Below are 22,680 nucleotides of genomic sequence, written 5' to 3'. Positions count from 1 at the left end.
TTTCTGTATTGAACATAGATATCCTTTCTCGTAGCTGCATGTTCCTGACCTCATGAGCTTATGGTGCAGCAGTCATTGAGCCATTAAGCCATTTCACTTTAAATGAACTTGCAGTTCTTTTGCTGTTCACACTCTTTGCTTCTTTGGAATTCAACATAGTGAATCAATAATTTCTTTAATATAAAACAGTATAAACAAGCCAGTTCTAAAATCTGCAGACAAATCATCGCAAACTCCACGTTGTCAACACCTTCCGCGTCAGAACTGGAAAAGGAAATGTGATTGTTTACGATCGTGAAACATACATAGCATGTCAGCAAGGTAGAGGGTGACAACCTTTTGTGTCCAGTTTAAATTCCTTTGTGTGCAACTAGCAACAGATGTATCTGTATACACACGCACATACCTTGGAGGGAAGATTAGTCCACATGAACTTCAGCAAGGCCTTTACAAAGTCCTGTGTGGAAGGCTGAACTATAACATTAGAACATGTGGAATCCAGGGTGGATATAAAATAGCTTACTGGTAGGAGGGTGAGAGTGGAACATTCTTTTTTAGGTTGATCAATAGTGTGCTGAAGTAATCAATGCTAGGTCGTTTGCTGTTTTTGTAATATTTATTAATGCTTTGGATGAGAATGTAGCTGGCATATTAGCAAGTCTGCAGATGGCAGACAGATTGGTGTCATAGTAGTGCACAGTGAAGAAGGTAATCCAAAGTTAAAACAGGATATTGATCGAATGAGGCAATGGTCAAAGGAATGGCAGGTAGAATTTAATTGTGGACAAGTGTGAAGTAATGCCCTTTGGGAAGTTAAAATCAGACTGTGCAGACATGCACGGTGAATGATAGGGCCTTAAACAGTGTTGGTAAACAAAGTGTAATGGCAATGTAGTTCACCAGGGTGGCAAAGAAGATGTGTGGTGTGTTGCTTTCATCACCCAAGGCACTGAGTATAAGAGTTGGAATGTTATATTACAGTTGTAAGAAATATTGGCTATGTTGCAGTTGGTGTATTGTTCTGGAAAGATTTTGTAATAAAGGGTGTAGAAGATAGAGTGGTAAATGTTGCTACGTATAGAGGAAAGAAAAATTTGGAATGAACTGCCAGAGTAGTTGGCAGAGGTAGGAACTGTACTGACATTTAAAAAGGCATCTGGACAGGTGCAAGGCTTGGAGACATATAGAATTAATGCAGACAAGTGGGATTAGTATAAATAGGCATATTGGTTGGTTTAAGTGCAGTGGGTTGTTGAATGGCCTGTTTCTATACTGTACAATACTGACACTATAATAGCATTCCTGACAAGGCCAGCAGTAAAAAGTTCAATTTTGTGTAAAAGGTGGGCTAGGGAAATCTGAAGTACAGAATCTGCTTCATAGGAAATAATTTTCAGCTCTTCAATGTCCTTGAACTTAGGCATTCAGCCTGAGCAAGTGGGCAATTGCTTAAACATTAACTTCAGATGCAAAGTATTTTCACAGTGACTAAGGCAAAGTGAATGTATTAATTTCCTGCCAGAAATCAGACTGGACTCCTAGTTTAATCCTTGTTCCTGGTTATCTACTGAAGAACTGCTCAATGGACTACGTTTTTTTTCTTCAGTTAAGAGTCAAGTTCCACATCCATGATTTATTAGATCATATTTTCAACATACAGTGTACTTGAATTGAAGCTTTGGTTCCTAGAGTCATTACTTTATTAAGCTTGGAAATGCTCATTGAATCATTGTGGCAAAATGTTCAGTATCCTTTTATCATATAATTTTGCCTCTTTGAAGAATTATTAATTGCTTAAATGGTTGATCCATCTTTGGCCCAACGGGTCCATGCTGATCAAGATTCCCATCTAAGCTAATTCCACTCACCTGTGTTTAGTCCATATCCCTCTAAATCTTTCCTATCCATGTATCTCCCAAGAACTTTTCAAATATTGCTAATAAACACAAGAGATTCTGTGGATGCTGGAAATCTAGAGCAACACACAAAATGCTGGAAACTCAGCAGGTCAGGCAGCATCTATGAAACGGAATAAACAGTTGGTTTATTCAGCTTCATCAGGAGTAGAAAAGAAGGGGAAGATGCCAGAATAAGAAGTTGGGGTGAGAGGAAGGTGATGAGCTATGAAGCTGGGAGGTGATAGGTAGAAAAGATAAAGGGATGGAGAAGAGGAGTGGACCATGGGAGAAAGGAGTGGAGGAGGGGCACCGGAGGAGATGATAGGCAGTTGGGAAAACAAGAGGCCAGAGTGGGGAAATTGAAGAAGAGGGAAGGGGGAGGCGTGAAAAATTACTGGAAGTTGGAGAAGTCGTTGCTCATACCATCAGGTTGGAGGCTACCTAAATGGAATGTGAGGTGTTGCTAGTCCAGCCTGAGCAGGAGAGGCGGCCATGGACTGACATGTCGGAATGGGAATGGTAATGGTGATAGGATTTTGCAGATGGAGCCGTGGTTCTTGACAAAGCGTTTCCCCAATCTCTGTTGGGTCTCACCAATATAGAAGAGGTTGTATTGCGAGCACAGGATATAGTAGGTTACTCCAACAGATTTGCAGGTGAAATGCTGCCTCATCTAGGACTGTTTGGGGCCCTAAATTGAGGTGAGGGAGGAGGTGACTGGGCAGCTGTAGCACTTCTGCTGCTTGGGTGGATTAGTGCCAGGAGGGAGATTAGATGGTTAATATATTTGCTTTTCGGCATCCAATTTATAGACCACCCTCTGGGTGGAAAAAGTTGCTCCTCAAGTTTCAATTAAATTTCTCACCTCTCACTATGCCCTCGAGTTTTTAACTCCCCAATCCTGGGGAGAAATGCTGTGCCCATAGGGCCTTATCCATGATCATTATTTCATACATGTCTCCAAGATTGCCCCTCATTTTCCTACACTCTGATGAGTAAAATCCCAAGCTGCTCAACCTTTCTGTGTGAGTCAGTTCCTCAAGTTTGGACAACATCCCTGTAAATCTTCTTTGCACTTTATTCCAGCTTGATGGCATCTTGGCTTTGAAAATAAATATAACTGAAACGTCAGTACCACCTAAATGAACTACATCCTCGCCCTGTGCAGGGTTTTGATATGCTTCCTAATGTAATGCACCTAAAACTATTTATTTCCCTTTGTCTCGTCTGATGTTTTGATTCGATCAAATGTGAAGCTTTTGGCTTTATGCTCAGTCTTCCTTTTGGTGAAATCTAGAATCTTGAGAATGTTTCTTTAGATCTGACGCTTTTCTAGTGATGTACCTACACATTTTAGCCTGATAATTTTTCTTGCTGAGTGCACTAAAATCTGTTTGACATTTAATTGTGCAACCTTCACCCTCCATGTCTTTATCATAGAAACATAGAAAACCTACAACATATACAGGCCCTTGGCCCACAATGCTGTGCCGAACATGTAGTTACTTGAGAAATTACCGAGGGTTGCCCATAGCCCTCTATTTTACTAAGCTCCATGTACCTATCCAGGAGTCTCTTAAAAGACCCTATCGTATCCACCTCCACCACCGTCGCCAGCAGCCCATTAAACATTGTGGCCTAAATATTCTAAATCAAAGACCAGATCAACTGTTGTGAATGAGATATCAAGAAAAGCAATATTCTAAGCACAGTCTTGGCGGCAATGCTGCTTAGCTTCTTCCTAGTCCAAAAATCATCCATTAACTATTGATTCTTTTTGTATGTCATTGAATGCTTGTGCCAAAATAGTATCTTTTTATCATATAACTTTGCTTCTTTAAAGGATTACTAGAATTCATTTGTGTCTTTAAAATTTCCATTAGAGATGCTTTGAGGAAACATGGGCTTATTTCTGTTCATTGAATTATGGCATTAAATTACCAAAATTAAAAATTTGCCAGAAATCAGTCAGAAGTTTCAAATCATAAACACAAAAAGGTCAACATGCTGGAGGAACTCAGCAGATCAGGCAGCACCTATGAAAATGAATAGATAGTCAACATTTCAGGCTGAGACCCTTATTCAGACTGAGAAGTAAGGGGGGAAATGCCAGAATAAAAAGATGGGATTAAGGAAAGGAGGCTAACTGGAAGGTGATGGGTGAAGCTAGGTGGATGGGAAGGGGAAGCCCAGGACTGGAAAAGGGGGAATCTGATAGGAGAGGAGAGTTGACCCTAGGAGAAAGGGAATAAGGAGTGTATCTAGGGGGAGGTAATCGGCAGGTGAGAAGAGGTGGCATAAGTTGGCCAGTACAAGCTCTCAGGAAGAGTATGTGGCTGTGGTCGCAGGACTGAGTGAGAATGTGGTCGAAGAGTCGGAAAGCAGCAGAGATCACAGGGGGAGCAGTGAGAGAGGGTTTTGCTGAACTCCTGTCAAAGAGAATATTTAAACTTCTTTAGGATAGGCATCTTTCGAAGAGACTTCACAGTGGAGTAGCAAATCATAAAAACACAAGATAGTCTGCAGCTGTTGGAAATCCAGAGCAACACACACAAGATGCTGGAGGCTGCTCTAATGTTTACTTGTTAAATGCTGTCAAATCTGAATCTTGTGACTGTAATCTATCAGAATAAAGAATTCTTAAATCTTTGTAACAATTTATCAAAATGCAATTTCCAGCTAAGTACGTGTTGCAGTATGTAATTGTAGTTGGATATTGGTGTGATTGGAGGGATTCTGCAAAAACGCATACTTCCTAGACCCTGGTATGCTGGAATGATCAATTGTTATGGTTGGATTCACAATTGGTGATGAAATATATTTAATAAATTTTATGTCCTTTGTTCTGATAAATCCAATAGCTGGAATGTCATTGTTGCTTGAAAGTTTCAGAAACCAAGCTAGTGCTGTGAAAGCAAGTTGCACAAAGAGAGATGAACCTTTATCAAGGTTCTGTGCAGTTCCCTCTGTTCAATTTGTCTCTTTCAACAAATGTAACTGACAGTGCACATCTTACTTGCTGATTTAGATTTAGGTTTCTGTAGGTCCCTGAAGAACTTTGCAACTGTTTGCTTTGGGTATTTCATCGCCAAAGGTTTGTTCCTGTTTTCATCTGTCATGTGTTGCGTGGGATTGACAAATTTTAAAAATGACTGAACTGAACAGGTCAGGTAGCATCTGCAGAGAGAGAAACAGTGTGTGTGATCATTTCACTTCAAGAACCTTCCTGTATAAATAAGGGAATTTAGAAGTAAACGAGTTTTAAAATGCTTTAAAGGGAGGAGAAAATTAAAGAGAAGGTATTTGGAAGGTTAACAGACTGAGATCATTGAATGATTTGAAGTGGGATGACAATACAAGGTGAAAGAGTAAAAATGTGTATAAAGAAGCTAGAAAGTTAAATCAACATAGAAAGCTACCCTTGGCACCCCATTGTATCACAGATGAATGAATCAAATGCTGTGTGTTTAGGGGATATTCACACAGAATTCTTGTCTCATCCTTTTAAGGTAGGTCATCTATCAGAAAAAAAATACTTTTCAGACTCATTGACAAAGTTTTGGATTTAAAGAGCAAAGGCTAATTTAATCAGGTCAACAAGGGGAAGAACTCGATTACCATTATAGAATTCGCAAATGCTTCTTAAAAGTAGCAACTAATTTTACTCAAACAAAATTAACTAAACACTTCTTCATTCTCATTTGTGTATGGTTCCTGACTTTAGGAAGTGGCTTCAGAAGATACCTTCTTGAGCAAATAAGAGGTTTTGAAAGTAAAACTGGGCTCTAAACTAGAAGTAAGCTTTCAAGTGATTTGTTCCAATATTGGCATTGAGAGCATGCACAAATATTTCTTTATGAAAAATAGTTGGATCTAGTCACAGTTGTTACCTTATGTATCTCTAACTTTGTGTGTGCATCCGTACGTAACAGCAACAGTAAAAGCAGTACATTATAAATAGCATTGTTAGAAATTTACCCATGATGTGAATTGTGTTCATTAGGAAATACCCCACATTTTAATTAGAATTGTAAGTCATTAACATAAGAATAAATGTGTCCATGATGAATGGATGGCATTATGCATATAATGAGACAGCAATGAGAATATTGAAAATGAGTACTGAAGACTATATCAAAATACATGAACCATACAAAGGACTAAGATAACTATACCAGTAATGAAGGCCACTTCCCAGATGCATAAAGGAAGTTGTGGTTACAGTAAGTTTTAGGTCTGTCATTTTCTGATATTTTGCTTCCGTTTGGGGCTTTTTCTCACTTAGTACCTTGAAAAAGTATTCAGCCCCCACAATTATTTTCACATTTTACTGCCTCATTTTCTAAATTTAAAATATATAGAAGTAGGATTTTCTTGAGCTAATCTACAAAACGTTAAGTCAAAGAAAAATCCCAAAACCTCTGAGCAAGTTACTAAGAATTAAAAACTAAAATTGTTAGGCTGAAGAAGTGTTTATCTCCTTTGTAATTACTGTTAGCTTTCCTCGGTTGCAATATATTACTTTACCAACTCATCCAATTTTGTTGTAGAAAATTGGAGAATCACCTGTTTTAAATATATTCATAAGAATATACTATATGCCCCCTCTCTCTGTAAGGTACAACATTATAGTAGACTGTCAACAGACCAAACCAAAATGAAGACAAAAGAGCATTCAAGACAAGTCAGGGAAATGATAATAGAGAAGCATAAATCTGAGAAAGGCTACACGACCATCTCAAAGGTATTGAACATACCCGGAGCTCAGTGCAGTCCATTGTGAAAAGGTGGAAAAATATGAAACCACAGCCACACTGCCTAAGTCAGAGTAGCCCTCAAAACTTAGTTGCTGGAGGCGAATGGCAGTTGTGAGAGAGGCTGCTGTGATGCCAGCAGTCACTGAATGAGCTGCAGAAGTCAGTGGCTGCAACTGGAGATGAAGTTCATTGCTCCATAAATCTCTAAGGCCTTGCACAAAAAGAGTATTTATAGCAGAGTGGCAAAGAAGCAGCCCTGGCCAAAAAAGCATATCCTTGACCGTAAAGACTTTGCAAAGTGTCATTTAGAAGATGCTGTAAAGATGTGGAAGGTCTTCTGTTCTGAACTTTAAGTGGAACCTTATGGCCTCAACACTAAGTGGTACATGTGGCGTAAATCTAATACTGCATATCAGCCAGGTAACACCATCCCTATTGTAAATAATGGTGGAGGTAGCATTATGCTATGGGGATGCTTTTCAGCACAGGGCCTGTAAATCTGGTCAGGATTGGTGGGAAGATGAATGCTGTTAAATACAGTGAGATTCTGGATAAAAACTTGCTAGCCTCTGCCAGAAAGCCTAAACTGGAGAGGAAAATAAAGGTCTTTCAACAGGACAATGACCCAAAGCACATTGCCAGAACAACTGCGGAGTGACTTCAGTTGAGGAAAATTGATGTCCTTAAATGGCCCAGTTAGAGTCCTGACCTTAACCTGATCGAACATCTCTGGCAAGACCTCAAGATTGCTGTCAGCACCTGTCCCCAACTAACCTGGCACAGCTTGAGAGCGATTTTGCACAGAGGAATGGGCAAATCTTGCTCCATCACTTTGTGCAAATCTAATAAAGACTTATCCAAAAAGACTATTGGCTATAATAGCTGTGAGAGGTGATTCAACAAGTACTAAGCAAAGGGGAATGAATACTTTTGAAATACTGATATTTCCGTTTCTGAGTTGTGTACTTTTTATGCTGTATAATTTTCCTTGTATTTTGGGTTGTACTGTGGAAAAAAAAGTAACGCGATTCACAAATAAAAATTTTCAGTTAAATTAATCAAAATCCCTGGTTGTAATATTTATGTGAACAAAAGGTTGGGGGCTGAATACTTTTACAAAGTTCAAAATAAGTATACAACTCTGAGATATGTTGTCTTGTGGGCATACTCAATAAATCCATAATAGAATAAAAACCATAACTGGACATCAGTAAAAGACTTATCTACTTGTGTGTTCAACCAGTGTGCAAAAGACAACAAACTGTGCAAATACAAAAAGAAAGAAAGAAATAATAAATAAGTAAGCAAAGCTTTGTAATTATTTTTTTCTTGATTGATCAATAAATCTGTTAGCAATTCCTGCACTTATTACTGCCCTCTCCTTAAGGGGAATTAGAAAGACATTAAATAGAACTCCAATATTACAAGCAATTCAGGATGAAAAATCTTGGATACATTTAAAAGAAAGTCATATTTAACCCAATTTTTTTTTTGATCAGAGTTTCCATATGTGCTTACTAGTATACTAGGCAGAGCTGCGGGAGGACTACAAAACAATTAAATAGGTTTTAAGGTTTTCCTTGAATCTCACTAAGTGTTTGTTTTCTTTTGCTTTCTCATTGCATGATTTGTCTAGTTTGATAAATGCTATATGAAAATATTAAAGATAAATCCAAAGAGTTGTTTCATTAGACATGGGATTGTAAATACTTGTCTTTAAATATAAAAAGAAATTTAGTTTCAATATACAAACAGATTGACAAGTAATTTTGGGAGGCAGGTTGAAAGACCTCTTAATAATTGCTATTATGTTAACAAAAGTAAGATGCAGAGCACAGAATGATTGTAATACATCATTCATAATAACACATACAGAGGTTTTGCATTTTAGCGTTAGCAACTATGTTTGATTAGGGCTGGCAAGACTTTTTGTTTGATTCAGAAGTCAGAATTTTCTAGTGCATCCCATGTACGGAAGCAGAAACCATATTTTGCTGTCAAAATTACAAGTGTTTCTGCTATAAAGTGATAATTACATTTCTTTTTAAAAAATTGTTACAGAGAACAGGCCTTCAGAGCATAGATTTAAATAGGTTTTTCTGATCATGGTTATGATTACCTTATAATCAGTCTGGCCTGTGTAATGCAAATAATATTTCCCAACTCATCAATAGTGTTATAACCAATTTGTAGTATGAAAACACGTTGTAGAGACACAAAATTGTAGGAAGTCTAGGCAAAGCAATCAGTGAATTGATTGAGTTGTTAGTAGTAATATATAACAAAGCACACTCACCAGTAGGTTGCTCAGTTCAACACCAGGCCTCATCTCAGCTTTGATCTTGGCATCAATTCAAGAATTCAGTGACACTCTATGTGGCCCAGCAAACCTTCATAAACCTAAAGCCATTGAGGGTTAATGGAACCCTCAAGTGAGTGGAATTTTGACTGGCCCAGGAATGTGTATGGTCGGTTGTTTTTTCTTCTTCTTTGTAACTGCAGGATATGTGTCACTTGACTACGTTTATATCTTTACTTTCTGAATTCTTTAACTCGTACATTTTTTTTGTTCAACTTGCTCACTAATACTCATTCACCTGCAAATTTTGTTTTTCATTTATTCCCTATGTGCATCCTGGTTTTTTACCTTATTAACGGCATTGTCCTATTCATCCACCCTCCCTGTGGCTTAACAAGCTTCTTTATCTCCTTCCCATTTTCTGACCGTGTTAATTGTTTCTCTTTCCCGCAGATATGGATACCCTATTTAATATTTCCAGCATTTTCTACTTTTAGTTAGATTTCCAATATCTGCATTCTTTTTTCACTTTTATGAAGTGGAAATTCTGGATTAAGCTAGTTTTATAGTAGCAGACTTCTTGTTTTTTAAAGACTTTGCCTCTGTGCATTAGTAATTTAATGATGTGATTGGGTTGGGAACAGATTGACTTGGTGTTTGAATTCAGAAGATCCTTGAAAGAAAATGCCAATTATTTGTGTTCACCTTTGTTACTGGGAATCCAGTCTCTCCACTGTATCTGTTCTTGATATGAAGCTGACATTTCAACAGTTTTCCTGAAGAAACTGCTAATGAAAATTGAGTTTCAAGGTAGGTTATATGAAAGCAGTTTAGCACCTAATTTTCAGTGTTAAGACAAGGTTGTCCATTCTAATTGGAAGCTCAGTTCGATTTCTGATGATCTCCCAAAAAAAAACTTAATGCAACACACACAAAATGCTGGATGAACTCAGCAGGCCAGGCAGCATCTATGGAAAAAAGTACAGTCGACAGTTCGGCTGAAACATTGACTGTTACTTTTTTCTGTAGATACTGTCTGGCCTACTGAGTTCCTCCAGCATTTTGTTTGTGTTGCTCAGATTTCCAGCATCTGCAGATTTTCTCTTGTTTGTAGAAAAAAATTATTGTTGGAAATAAGTAAAAATTTACTTCAGTGATCCCGAGAGCTATTGAATACTAAACTTTGAAACAGACTAACTTTGATAAATAAAGTCAAATATTTACACGAATGACTAGACCTTTGCCCTGTAGCCATGTTTCTAAAAAAAAGACAGCAAACCTGGTACTATCATTACTGTATATATAATCTTTCAGCTGGTCAGTTTTATGCATCTCACACTTTTTAAAATTAAACGCAGATACCATGCTTGTTAAATTGGTACGTGGAAGGAGGGGTGGAGGAGGCATGGATGTAAATTTGATTCAATGCCTTATTATTCACAACAAATCCAGCAGAATCTATTTTTAAAATAAAGAGCTGGACTGTAATCTTCACTTGCCTGTAAACAGAAATCTCTCTAAGCGCAAAGAACTGTAAAGTGAGAATGTACAGCAAGTTAGTTGTTAAACCAGCAATCTTGTGTTTTAAAGACTGCGTCAGTTTAAATTACATGCATTTATTTTGATCTAAAATCCCCAAATGCTTATGTTGCTCTTTCATAGATAGTGGTTATGACACAGCCCTCCAAAAATAGTAGGTGTATAATAATTGGCTGAAAATATATTGGTTTATTTTTTCACATAATATGTCGGAGGTGGGTTGGTTGTGATTTTTGAAAATACTGCATGTAAGCAGTGACTTATAAATAGCAATATATGGTTCGGTCTTCTGTAGCTATTCCAAATTTCAAGTACGTGTTCTGATTGCACCACCTTTCATTGTAAAAGAGCTAATTTAAAACATGCACAGTGTGACATTTGCAGCTTTCAGTTACAGTAATTAAATAGATAAAAAAAAGTAATCCAATCAGGGCAGCATTCTTTGGCGGCGCTCTGCATGCTGGAGAGAAGCTTGATACATTCTTTTGGAGGAGGAGATTGGGATTTTTTTTTAAAGCAGTCATTACGATCAGTGTAATAATTCTGCCAATACCGGAAGGAAAATGCATTGGCTGCTGACTGGGCAAAGATCACGTGAACTAAGTGAAACAAGCTGATGAGTTTTGTTGATTTGTTTCCTGTTTTCTGTTTTCACCACGATCGAGCTGAGGGCTCTGAGTTCTGAAAGGTCTCCAGTTCATTTTGCACATTGGTTAATGTTTGGGAGGCGGTAAGTGGAAAACAAAACAAAGTAGATAATTACTTTAGGCAACTGGTCAGTCGTTAGTGTTTTATTCGAACTGCCAGGAAGATCTTGGCAACTTGCCCTATTTCAGCAATCTCATTGGCTAAGGTAAGCATTAGTTATTTTTGTAATATAAGTTCAGTCTTTGTGCTGACTTCCTCTACATTAAAAGCTTCTTACTGGAAGTACTGTCATAGAGACTATGCTTCTCGAGTGTGTGGGTGCAGTTATTTCAGTCTTGCTTGCTAAAGACTACTTTCAGTAAATTTTTTAAAGTATAATTTTCCCACCAGTTTTTCATGCCTGCATTCATGGTGAAATACAAACACGGGTGTTAATTTGTTAAATTGCTGCATGAGATTCTGGTGGAATAAGCCTGTAATTTTAACCAGAGGAGCTGTAGTGCATGTATGAGAAATGTGTTTCTATATGACTAGTAATACAGATCCATCCGTTAATCTTTATTACACATAGAAGCATCCTGTTAGTTAATTTGTGGTGATATTCAGTTTGAGTTTTGCTTTTTTAACAGCTGAATCAGTTGATCTTTTTCTTTACTTGACTGATTAACAAAGACATTTGATAAGATTAATCTAAAGAGATCAATGAGTGAACAGAAAAAATATGGAAAGTTTTTAACAATGAAAGATTTCTAAAATAATCTCTTTTATCTCTGCCCTCCCCTTTAGTACATATGTAAACCATTTTGTCATGAGTACTTCATAAATAATTTGAAAGTATGATACTTTTCTGATATTATACATCTGCCTTTTCATTAGAATTCTTGAAGAAGCATTATTGGTTTCAGTGTCATCATTAAGTAGAGAGGGAGAACTCGCCATCGTGAACTGTCAAATGAAATTTTAGCTGTTTCTGCATAGCAAAAGCTATTTTTAAGGAAATGTTCTAAATTAGCAGGAGGCAGATAGCAAATTAAAGCTTCAATTCTTACCAAAAATTCTTCTAATTATTAGAATTGGATGGAAGTGCTTTTGTATGATTTGCAACTTGCTGTTGACCATCTATTGAAGATGGTATTGACTATCAGTTGTAATGGTATCGCAGCAACAGAAATATTTACTCTTCTGTGGCTCTTCCTGGTATATGACCTTGCATTGCTAGAGCCTTTCTGAATAAAGGATGCAGCACTTCCTCGTTTTATAAAGCAAAGTGGTATTATACAACACCTCCCATAGGATCCAACAAAAGTGCAGTATGTTGGTGATTATCTCTGTGCTATATAGGTTATTAATTTTGTCTAAAAATTTATCCTGTGGTGTCATTTGGGTCTTTCATAATTTATATTTCCCCATGGCAATTAGTCTTTCTAATTAGACTGAACATGCAGTGCTGTAAGGGTACTCTGGTTGATCAATTACAAAGCACATCTTGGAAAGTAACTTTTTAGGGCTGAATAGTTGTAACACTTATTTCACTTTTTGGATGCTCCAGGTTAAATCATTGCCTTTTCTATTTAATTGTTTTAAATTGATTTCACTTTTTACTTTTCTTTTATTTGGACCACTCTCCACTTTGTTTTAACCTAAATAGATGTTTCCTCATGCTGATGTAGAATCTATATTCTGCACTTGTATTGAATGCATTAGGGTCATGTTGTATGTTGTTCCTCTCCGTGCTGTGTGGCGCATCAAGGGGCAAACTTGCCATTTCTTTTAGCATTTTGTCTGTTTTTTTATGAGGCAGAGTTGCTAGCTTGACGCTCAACCCAGCACAGATGGAAAGCGTGCAAGGAGCTGGCAGGATTCGAACCTGGGACCACTCGCCTTGAAATCCAGCGCTGATGCCACTACACCACCAGCCGGCTATTAGGGTTATGAGCATTATATACTTCGTTGCCTGAAGATTCCTTGGGCAAGTATCCTTCTGGAAGCCAGCCTAGTATTTAAGAAATGCTTTGAAATATTCATCATCTTATGATACAACCAAGACAATCTGACCAATGGACCTCTTTTTATCATTGATTATCAACCTAATCTCAGAGGTGGTAAAATGGTCTAATACATTACATAGAAGTGTTACTGAACAATGTTTGATGTCAAGCCTCATTCAGGCAGATGACTAAGATCAGTCATTGAGATACTTTTAAAGGAGGCAAAGAGAAACAGGGAAGGAGTTCTACTGGTTAGACAGTTAAAGATGCAAGAAGCAATGAGAGCGCAATTAAATTAGAGGATGATTGAATGATTAGTATTGTGGAAACCGTTTTCTTGGTTGGTCACTGGACTGGAAAAGACTATGAATGGGAAGACTGTGGCTGGATTTGAAAACCAGAGTGAGTTTTGTTTTAATGGTTGAGGTACTTAATTGGGAGCCATGAAAAGCCAAAGTTTGGGTTAGATTACTTAGAGGGATTTGGTGTATGAGATGAATATGAAAGTTTTGTTGATCTCAAGATTATGCAAAATGTTGAAAACTGTACATTGAGTAGTCCAGAGATATAGATTATATGTAGCACAGATCTAGTTCCAAACCTTAAGGTTACATTTCTGTGTGCTGTGATTTAATTCCGAAATATTTAGCTTTTTATTTCACCATGGATAGAATTTACTTGTCAATCTTCAGTTTGGTTGTATGCATTAGATTTGCCAAATATATATCGGAAATCCCAAGTCCAAGTGAAATTCCTATGTGAGCTTGACTTGTAGTCACCATGGCATGAGGTATGACTGCATGAGAGACAATGTTATTGCTTCACTGCTATGATTAAATGACTAGGAACTGGATGGTCTCCTTGCATTGTTATAAATCATATTAACTGATTGCACTGACCTGAGCAAAGGAAAAAGTCAACCAAAAAAGTGAAGTAAAAATTTGAGCTTATTTGTAGAAATTTTTTTTGTTATTTCTTAACTTGTGGAAGTTATATTTTGAGGGACAGAAAAATAATTTGGTTTCCTGGTAGTTCCAAATTTCACCTTGCTCCACTTTTTATTCAGAGAGAAAAGTTTCTGAATTATTTTTGAAACAGTTCACACTGTCGGTTTTTTGGACGTTCTGTCTGAAGAAGAATTCTTGTCCTTTATCAAGTATAAAATATTACATTACTAAAATACTATATTTACTACTACATTAAACTACTACATTTTGGGAAGATGATTTGTTCAATTGCTAAACCAAATGATCAATTATCTTGACACTAATAATGAGTTCTAAACCATTTTTAATTGCCATTCACGCCTTATTTAGTTCTTGAATAAAATGTAAGTGCAGTATTACTGATAATGAAGTTATGGAGATAGTCATACTTATTCTGCCATTGATTTTCATTGATTTGTGCTTCATTTATCTGTGTCCCGTATCATTTGTGATCTTTGCCCTAAGAAATTTTATCATAAAAGTATTAATTGCACAACATCAACAGTACTTGGGGGAAGTATTTCCAGCTTTTAACTTTGTAGAATAGAGAGCATTTTGTGATTTTCTTTTTCTCTCTTGCAATCCCAAATTGTTCAGCTGTTACAAAGTTATGCCCTTATGAAATACAGCTTTTCAGTAACTATCTGATCAAACCCTGTTAAATACCCCCATTAGATCATTTCTCAGACTAAAATAAGTCGCAACACCTATGCTTATGCATCCAATCCCCTTCTTTTCTTGGTGTCTGCGTGCGTGCGAGTCTGCACACCACTCCTCACACAGACATTTTTGCAGTATTTTCCCTTTATTTTACGAGGTCGAGTTGTGATCTCAACGCTCAACCCAGCAGGGATGGATAGTGTACTCAGGAGCGGATCCGACTGGTTTCAAACCTGGGAACCTCCGCTCCCGGGTTTGGCGCCAATGTCATTGCGCCACCAGCCGGCCCATCCAATCCTCATTTTAACCATTTAAATCTTATTGCAAGTCTTTTGAATTTGTGCTTTCCTTCCAACCTGTGCTTTAGCTATTGAAAACTGAACACAGAATTCCAGGTGAAGGGTGACAGGAATTTGTATTACTGCAATATTGGAGTCATCCTTTGAATTGCAGATCCCATTAGTTGTCTAGATTATTTTTGTACCTTTGCATTACATTTGAGCTGTGTACATGGCACTTTTCTTTCCTATCTTGGTTTCTCAATATTAAGGACATAATTCTAGTTTGTCTAACTTGAATTCAGAGGGGATGGCCTTGAACCTTACCACACTGAGCTCCAGTACTCATAGTTTTGTCAATTCATGCATTTGCTGCATAGCAAGCTATTTTGTGCATTTAATGTGTTTTGAATGAGGGATGGAGAAAGTGATTCCCTTCTGATGCTAAAAGAAATCTATGGGGTTTTGCGTAATGATGTACTGAAATTAAAAAAAGCATAACATATTACAACCTGGAGTCATTGTTCTATTGCTGATTTAAGAGCTTAAAATAAACATATTAAGTGTTGAGCAGTTATCCCATAACAATTTCAAGGGCATAATTACGAGAAGTAGAATTACCAGCTGCTTTTAGAGGAAAGAATAATTTAAAAAATAGGTGTTAGGCCATCACATGTACTTTACCACAAAGATTAATACAAGGCTAATATGCTGAATCAGGGCAACGTATTTGCGGGGAAGTGGAACAAAGCTGAGGAAGTTTTTAATACTGGATATTATGTTCTGTGGGAAGTTAGTTAGTTCACAGTGGATTGAATGTTCTCAGATGAAATCTTGCATGAGGGTGGATTTGTTTTGCTGTTGAGCCCATTATTTAGTTTGGGAATAGGAAGAGTTGTTCATGGCTAAAATAGTATTAAAGTGAGACATGCTGGATCTCCCCACTGAAGACTAGGCATTCCTGGGGGGAAAGACTGGGTCCTGTTCACCTATAGATTTTGGTCTTATTCACTCTTTAAGTCTTGAGTTAATAGAGGTGATCATTGGGTTGCCGTTGACACTGTTCCTGCTACTCCCACCACTGGATACTTGTAGAATGCTCGTGAGCGCATTGGTGATCCTGATCAGATCTGGTGCTTGATTATTGCAAGACTTACACAATATAAGTTGCACTTTCACAAAATATTTGATTTTACTGATTTCATTAAGTCTTTTAAATGTCCTGTTTTCCTCTTCTGGCACACCAAATTTAACTTGTCCTCTTGGTGGGTGCCTATGTGTTTTTTGTTAGGCCTAATTACTGACTGACTTTTAAGCTCATATGATCCTGATTTCCACTTTTAGATACTTGGACCCAATACGGTGTATTGGAACTTCAAAGCACTTTTATTTCAAATTACAATGTCCTGTCTTCACTTACCTTATAAATGGTTAGGATTTTGTCTGTAGATGGGATTTGAACTTGAATCATCTTTTTTCTTTCAAAATGGTTGATGTTGAGTCAGTGATGAAACATGTTTGTGGCTGTAACCAAGTATGTTCTATAGTGCTATATGTGTTTCATTGAAAGCTTCATCAAAATGAGCTCTTGCTCCAGTATGGGGCAGGCAACTTGTTGCAGTAGTTTGGGATAACCTGTTAACTTGGCTTCAGAAAATTCAGTGATGTTCCAAGGTTGCATAGTCACAGACAGAATACAACTTGTGCAATGTGTGATCACTTTGCCTAAGCCGCACTTTCCTCACTTTCTTGTCTTCTTTGAATTGCAAGCCCAAAAGTAGACAGTTTGCTTCCATCTAGAAGTTGAAGTCTATTGACATAGAGACAGAAACTTATAAAATCTGCAGCACACTACAGGCCCTTTGGCTCACAATGTTGTGCTGACCATGTAACCTACTCTAGAGCTGCCTAGAATTTCCCTGCTGCATAGCCCTCTATGACCTCCTGAATGACTGCAGTAAAATCCATCTGTACTCCAGCTCTGGATACCACTGCGATCCTGGACATTACTGCCATCATTGTACTTTCTACTAAAATTTTCATGGACAATTGTTTATTTTTGGACTAGCTGGGTGTTCCCATGATTATTTTTGATTTTTTTTCCCAGTCCAGTTACAAGGAAGGCTACCTAACTCATATTTATAACACAGGATTCTTGATCATTGTTAATTTCCACCCCACCACAAGTTATTCATTAGCCCATTGATGCTCAATACAACAGGATTCATGCTGTTTATTGTTCTTGGTTATTATCACATTAAAAGTTGATGAGACTATATTTATAATTTAAGGCTTATTTACAAACTGCAGCAGTGATCTTCAGGTAGTTCCACCTTGATGGTAGCAAAATGATCACCTCTTTTATATTGCAAAGTCGCTGGCATTAAGATGATTTGCTTCCATTCCAGTTCTCTGGTCAATGAGGCCAGTGTAAGACCTGCAGACTTTTGCACAGTGGGAGGTGTGATTCTGGGTGGGCAGCAGATGCGTAGTCTCAAAGGCAGTATCCCCTTTCTGCCACTTAAGTCAGGCTTTAGTGACTTTATGAATGACTTTATGAATGTCAATGCCATCCCAAAATGCTACTGCACCGTTTGGAATTTTAGATCAGAAAGGGTGGTGACAATGAAATTTTTCAAGGAATTGAGAAGACCTTTTTGTCCATTCACCTGGTAGTCCCTTGCCACAACAGACTTCAGAATAGAGTATGCATTTCAGAAACCTGATGTTAGGTGTTTAAGTAACAGTATCAGTAGGGCCATAATGCTGGGCTGGGAGAGGATATTGATTTTGGTTCACTTGTCCTGCTAGTGAACATTGAAGATTTGTTGGGATTGTGTTGGTGGTGTTTTTCTACAGCTTTTAGTTGCATGCTATAGTTGCAACATATCTGTGGTACAGGAGAGAAGGGATCATGGCAGCATAGTAGAGTCTTGTGCTCTGCTTGAAGTCCAAGCATCTTTGTGCTTTACATTCAGACAAGAAAGGTCCTTTAACAGTCTGTTGCTACTTTACAAGGTTGCCCTCTGACTCAGCCTCTTACTTTATTCCCTACGCATTTGTGACAGTATGGCCCGATTCTGCTCTGACTCCATCAGTGTTTGCAGTGGGCTGGATCATAATTAACAATGTGGTGAAGTACAGGAAGGAAGTAAAGAGCCTCATATCTTGGTGTCAGAATCACAACCTTTCCCTCAAAGTCAGCGAGACAATAGAGCTGGCCATTGAATTCTGGAAGGAAAGTAGAGCATGCACACCTCTATGTACCAGTGGTGCTAAGATGCTCATGGTTGAGAGCTTCAAGTTTCTAAGTGTAAATATCACCAATGGCTTGTTGTGGTTCAACTATGTTGGTGCTATGGACAAGAAAGCACACTAGCATGTCGTTTTCTTCCTTCAAAGCCGAAGGAAATCTGTCATGTTTCCGTTGACCATCTTCAATGTTTATCAATGCACTATTGAAAGCATCGTATCCGGATGCCTCACAGCTTGGTATGGCAATTCCTTTGTCCAAGACTGCAAGTAGTTACAGAGGGTAATGCAGAGCTTTGTCCATCATGAAAATTGGTTTCCCCTTACTCTGTCTGTACTCCTTTCTGCCTTGGAAAATTGGTAAATTTGGTAAATTAGTTTATTATTGTCACATGTACTGAGGTGCACTGGAATACTGGTCTTGCTTACCATTCATTTTCATCAATTCATTTCAACAATGCATCATGGTAGTACAAGGTAAAACAGTAACAGTACAAAATAGTGTTTCTGTTACAGCAAAGGTTCCCAACTTTTTTTAATGTCATGGACCATTACCACTAAGCAAGGGGTCCATAGACCTCAGGTTGGGAACCCCTGTGTTACGGAGAAAGTGCAAGCTCTAACATCTTGCAAGTAGGCAATAATGCCCAGAGTCATAATGAGGTAGACTGTGAGGTCTATTGTGCAACTTAATCAAAAACATTCTCTCTTCTATTCTTTCCTTCAGGCAGGAGATACAAAAGCTCTTCACCGGGCTCAAGGATAGCTTCTGTTGACTGTTATAAGACTTGTCAACAGATCACTTGTACATTAAAAATGAACTCTTGACCTCACAACCTTCTTCTGCATGGCCCCTGCATGCTATTGCCAATTGCACTACAGTTCCTCTATAACTGTAACACATAGTTATTGCTTTTCCCTTGTACTGTCTCAAAGTACTTTAATTACCAAGATATAGTGGAACTACTTAGTTTTACAAGCTATCCATACCGATTATGTAAACGCACAAGTTATTTTCTCATTACCATAGAAAACTACAGCACAGAAACAGGCCTTTTGGTCCTTCTTGGCTGTGCCGAACCATTTTCTGCCTAGTCGCACTGATCTGCACACGGACCATATCCCTCCTTACACCTCCCATCCATGTATCTGTCCAATTTATTCTTAAATGTTAAAAAAGAACCCGCATTTACCACCTCGTCTGGCAACTCATTCCATACTCCCACCACTCTCTGTGTGAAGAAGCCCCCCCTAATGTTCCCTTTAAACTTTTCCCCCTTCACCCTTAACCCATGTCCTCTGGTTTTTTTCTCCCCTTGCCTCAGTGGAAAAAAGCCTGCTTGCATACACTCTCTCTAAACCCATCATAATTTTATGTACCTCTATCAAATCTCCCCTCATTCTTCTACGCTCCAGGGAATAAAGTCCTAACCTATTCAACCTTTCTCTGTAACTGAGTTTCTCAAATCCCAGCAACATCCTTGTAAACCTTCTCTGCACTCTTTCAACCTTATTAATGTCCTTCCTGTAATTTGGTGACCAAAACTGAACACAATACTCCAGATTCGGCCTCACCAATGCCTTACACAACCTCATCATAACATTCCAGCTCTTATACTCAATACTTTGATTAATAAAGGCCAATGTATCAAAAGCTCTCTTTACAACCCTATCTACCTGTGATGCCACTTCTAGGGAATTTTGTATTTGTATTCCCAGATCCCTCTGTTCTACTGCACTCCTCAGTGCCTTACCATTTACCCTGTATGTTCTACCTTGGTTTGTCCTTCCAAAGTGCAATACCTCACACTTGTCTGTATTAAACTCCATCTGCCATTTTTCAGCCCATTTTTCCAGCTGGTCCAAATCCCTCTGCAAGCTTTGAAAACCTTCCTCACTGTCCACTACACCTCCAATCTTTGTATCATCAGCAAATTTGCTGATCCAATTTACCACATTATCAACCAGATCATTGATACAGATGACAAATAACAATGGACCCAGCACTGATCCCTGTGGCACACCACTGGTCCCAGGCCTCCACTCTGAGAAGCAATCCTGTACTACCACTCTTTGGCTTTTTCCATTGAGCCAATGTCTAATCCAATTTACCATCTTTTCATGTATACCTAGCGACTGAATTTTCCTAACTAATCTCCCATGCTGGACCTTGTCAAAGGCCTTACTGAAGTCCATGTAGACAATATCCACTGCCTTCCCTTCATCCACTTTCCTGGTAACCTCCTCGAAAAACTCCAATAGATTGGTCAAACATGACCTACCACGCACAAAGCCATGTTGACTCTCCCTAATAAGTCCCTGTCTATCCAAATGCTTGTAGATTCTGTCTCTCAGTACTCCCTCCAATAACTTACCCACTACCGACGTAAAAATTTACCGGCCTATAATTTCCCGGATTACTTTTCGATCCTTTTTTAAACAACAGAACAACATGAGCCATTCTCCAATCCTCCGGCACCTCACCTGTAGGCACCGACATTTTAAATGTATCTACCAGGGCCCCTGCAATTTCAACACTAGTCTCCTTCAAGGTCTGAGGGAATACCCTGTCAGGTCCTGGGGATTTATCTACTTTAATTTGCTTCAAGGTAGCAAGCACCTCCTTTTCAATCTGTACAGTTTCCATGATCTCACTACTTGTTTCCCTTAATTCCATAGACTTCATGCTAGTTTCCTTAGTAAATACAGATGCAAAAAACCCATTTAAGATCTCTCCCATTTCTTTTGGTTCCACACATAGCCAACCACCCTGATCTTCAAGAGGACCAATTTTATCCCTTATAATCCTTTTACTCTTAATATACCTGTAAAAGCTCTTTGGATTATTCTTCACTTTGACTGCCAAGGCAACCTCATGTCTTCTTTTAGCCCTCCTGATTTCCTTCTTAAGTATTTTCTTGCACTTTTTATACTTCTCAAACACCTTATTTACTCCTTGTTTCCTATACATGTCATACAACTCTCTCTTCTTCTTTATCAGAGTTGCAATATTCCTTGAGAACCAAGGTTCCTTATTCCTATTCACTTTGCCTTTAATCCTGACAGGAACATACAAGCCTTGCATTCTAAAAATTTCTCCTTTGAAGGCTTCCAACTTACCGATCACATCCTTGCCAGAAAACAACCTGTCCCAATCCACGCTTTTTAGATCCTTTCTCATTTCTTCAAATTTGGCCTTCTTCCAGTTTAGAACCTCAACCCTAGGAGCAGATCTATCTTTATCCATGATCAATTTGATACTAATGGTGTTATGATCATTGGAACCAAAGTATTCCCCTACACACACTTCCGTCACTTGTCCTAACTTGTTTCCTAATAGGAGATATAATATTGTATCCCCTCTAGTTGGTACCTCTATATATTGATTTAGAAAACTTTCCTGAACACGTTTTACAAACTGTAACCCATCTCGACCCCTAACAGTATGGGAGTCCCAATCAATATGTGGAAAATTAAAATCCCCTACCACCACTACTTTATGTTTCCCGCAGTTGCCTGCTATCTCTCTGCAGATTTGCTCCTCCAATTCTCGCTGATTATTGGGTGGTCTATAATATAACCCCACTAATGTGGCCATACCTTTCCTGTTTCTCAGCTCCACCCATAAGGACTCAGTAGACAAGCCCTCTAATCTGTCCTCCCAGAGCACTGCTGTAACATTTTCCCTGACCAAGCAATGCTACCACCCCGCACCCCCCCCCCCACCTTTCATTCCTCTGCCTCTATCACATCTAAAACATCGGAACCCTGGAATATTAAGCTGCCAGTCCTGCCCCTCCTGTAGCCAAGTTTCACTAATTGCTATAACGTCATAATTCCACGTGTCAATCCACGCCCTCAACTTGTCTGCCTTCCTCGCAATACTCCTAGCATTGAAATATATACACCTCAGAAGATTTTTACCACCACTCTGTGACAATAATATACGAATACCTGATGGATGGATCCTATTCATTAGTTTAGAAGCCAAAAAGTGTCGGCATCATTGATGAAAATCATCATTAGATTATTGCACCAGTGTAGCCTTTGCTTGCCTGAGGAAAAGTCTGTTTGAAGATATAAATAGTACAAAACTTGTGATCTAATATCAAAGGTGCATTAAGAGTGGATTTGTTTTCTTTGCCAAAGAGAGTCATAGACACTACAGCTCAGAATCAGAACCAGGTTTAATATCACCGATATGTATCATGAAATTTGGCCTACCCAGTCTGTGCCGAGCTATTGTTCTGCTTATTCCTGTTGCCATGACCTTACACACCCCTTCCATCCATGTACCTATTCAACTTCCTTGTAAATGTTGAAAATCTTTCCCCAATTTGTAATCTTGGAGATCAAATTTAGATGTTAACCAATC

General features: G+C 38.3%; 1 protein-coding gene across 16 annotated transcripts in view; it reads left to right on the top strand.

Annotated features, from left to right (window-relative positions):
• The window catches only part of LOC134342716 (nuclear receptor coactivator 3-like), a 225,418-nt gene that overhangs the window by 114,216 nt on the left and 88,522 nt on the right, over window positions 1-22,680 (top strand). For 3 of the 16 annotated variants that reach the window (XM_063041168.1, XM_063041172.1, XM_063041164.1), the window contains one exon: window positions 12,943-13,110. The exons of 7 other annotated variants lie outside the window; for them this stretch is intronic. The gene's annotated coding sequence lies outside the window, so the exon portion shown is untranslated. Of the gene's footprint in view, window positions 1-10,750; window positions 11,347-12,938; window positions 13,111-22,680 lie in introns of those variants that run through there. 6 more of the 16 variants (XM_063041177.1, XM_063041173.1, XM_063041174.1 and 3 more) reach the window with 5 other exon arrangements.

This window comes from Mobula hypostoma, chromosome 2 (assembly GCF_963921235.1).
Source record: "Mobula hypostoma chromosome 2, sMobHyp1.1, whole genome shotgun sequence".
Taxonomy (NCBI): domain Eukaryota; kingdom Metazoa; phylum Chordata; class Chondrichthyes; order Myliobatiformes; family Myliobatidae; genus Mobula; species Mobula hypostoma.
This window is presented reverse-complemented; position numbering and strand designations above follow the sequence as displayed.